The sequence below is a fragment of the Arachis ipaensis genome, chromosome B8, assembly GCF_059453495.1.
Source record: "Arachis ipaensis isolate K30076 ecotype BB chromosome B8, ASM5945349v1, whole genome shotgun sequence".
Lineage (NCBI taxonomy): Eukaryota > Viridiplantae > Streptophyta > Magnoliopsida > Fabales > Fabaceae > Arachis > Arachis ipaensis.
In genome coordinates this window covers 60,761,343-60,763,798 of record NC_142443.1, presented here as the reverse complement: position 1 = coordinate 60,763,798, position 2,456 = coordinate 60,761,343, and positions in this window count along the sequence as shown.

Below are 2,456 nucleotides of genomic sequence, written 5' to 3'. Positions count from 1 at the left end.
AATTAGTTTATAATGCCTAATTATTGAGTATTTGTTGTGCTTAAGTTGTATATTGCTTTGATCTTTGATTTGATGAATTTTGTAGAAAATGGTGGAAAAAGAAGCAAAAAGCACAAAACAAGCTCAAAAGAAGAAAAGAGAAAGTTTTGGGCGTGCCAATGGATGTGCCTGGGCGTGGCACGCCTAGCCAGCAATGTTGGCATGTCCACAAGCGTGCCTTGGTGTGGCACGCCAGGCTTATGATCCAGAGGAGTGAAGTTGGTGCAGCACAATGGGCGTGCAACTAGGCGTGGGATGCCAAAGACTTCAATATGGGCATGTCTACGGGTGTACCTGGGCGTGGCATTCCAGGCCAACTTTTCAGAGAGTGAAATTTCATTCTGGAGTGCATTATGGGCGTGTACGAAGGCGTGGCATGCCGGGCCACATGCCAGCCTAACCTCTTCACTTTCAAAGAACCATAACTTACGCTACAAAACTCCAAATGAGGTGATTCTAGTGCCATTAGAAAGTAGACATCCAGAGTTTTTCAACCATATATAATACTTTATAGTGGTCACTAGATTTAAGGAAGAAATTTACCCTGAAATCACAAAGAAGCACAACACATCCCTGTAGAGATACCAGCCTGACCTCTTCATTTGCAAAGGAAAATAACTTAAGTTGTAGAGGTCCAAATGATCCGATTTTTATGGCGTTGAAAAGCTGACATCTAGAGCTTTCCAACGATATATAAAACTTTATAGTGGACATTAAATCTGGAGGTGAAAAAGACCATTCTTTCAGCATCACAAAACTGGCACGCGTTATGGCGTGCCAGTGGGTGTGGCACGCCAAACTTGCAAGACTGGGCATGTAATGTAGCGTGTTCGAAGGTGTGGCATACCAACTCTGCAAGCTGAGCATGTCTATGGGCGTGCCAGTGGGCGTGGCACGCCGGGCTAACTTTCCAGAGGAGAAATTCCTGCATCTGGGCGTGGTATACCGGGGCATTTTGACAGACTGGCCTCTTTACCTTTGAAAGAACATAACTTGAGCTAGAGAGGTCCAAATGAGGTGCTTCCAGCGGCGTTAGAAATCTAACATCCAGGACTTTCCAACAATGTATAAAATTTTATAGTGGTTATTCATTTTAAGGCCCAAACAACTCCATCCTTTTAGCGTTGCAAAGTGGGTCATACTCTAGTGAGAAATTTCTATTGGGCGTGGCACTTGAAACCACACGCCAACTTCTTCTCTGCATCCTCCAACCTTTAACCAAGCCCACTCCAACTCTCATTCAAGCTACAATTGCCAATCAATCAAGGCCACAAGAAGTATCTAGAATAGTTAATTTTTATTTGATTGTAATTTTCTTTCAATTTCATTTGAGTTTGTAATTTAGGAGAGCCTATATGAAGGCCTTAGTTTCTACATTTTAAGGGGGATTGAATCTATCATCTATCATTATTCCGAAGGATACACACTCCACTAGGAGTGGGTCTTTAGACCCCTCCCTTTCCACCCTTCTCTTCTCCTCCATTTTCTTTCTTACTTTGTAAATATTTTAGTTATGAATTACTAACTCTTTCCATTGGGAGAGAGAGCTATATTGTACTTTGATGGATTGATTTGTTTTGATTCTTCTTCTTTTCTTCATCTCTCTTGATTTACTAGAAAGTATTTCGTTCTTCATGCAAGTATTCAATCATCTTGGAAAAGAGATTGAATATACATGGATTTTATGTGAACCTTGGAAGAGGAATCATAAAATCATGCTTGAAATCCTTTCTCACATTGAGTAAATATGGGTTTTGGGATTGGATATTGTGATGCTAGATCTACCCACTACTTGGATTTATGAGGATGTGTGGTATAATCAGGTACCAAGCTCCATCTCTCTTCATGAGCAATTAGACCAAGGAATTAGCTATTGATCAAGATTGGGGAGATTGAGTTACCAAGAGATTGAGACTCAATCACTCATGATTGCCAAGAGGTCAATGAGTTGCATGATTGAGGAAGAGATGAGAATGTGTTGATCCAGAGAATGCAATATCTCTTGATCCTTGACGATCGGATTTCTGCCAGTAAAGAAATTTATAAAAATAATCGCGTTGTAAGTATAGTTTCTAAACCAGCAAGGAATTCTTTTGTACAAAAATTTGGTTGTCACAAGTAACAAAACCCAATAAAATTTATAACCGAAGTATTTGAACCTCGGATCGTCTTCTCAAGGAATTGCAGGGAAGTATGGTTATTATTGGTTATGGAAAATTGTATATTTTTGGGTTTTTGAAACAAGGAACAAGTAATTTAAATGACAAGAAAAATAAATTAATAATTAAGAAAACTCTTGGCAAGGCATGAGAACGAGAAATCCCATCCCAATTATCCTTATCAGGTGTGATGAGAATTGTTATTGCTCTCACTTAGTTAACCCTTACTAAATAAAGGAAAGTCAAGTAGACTAATTA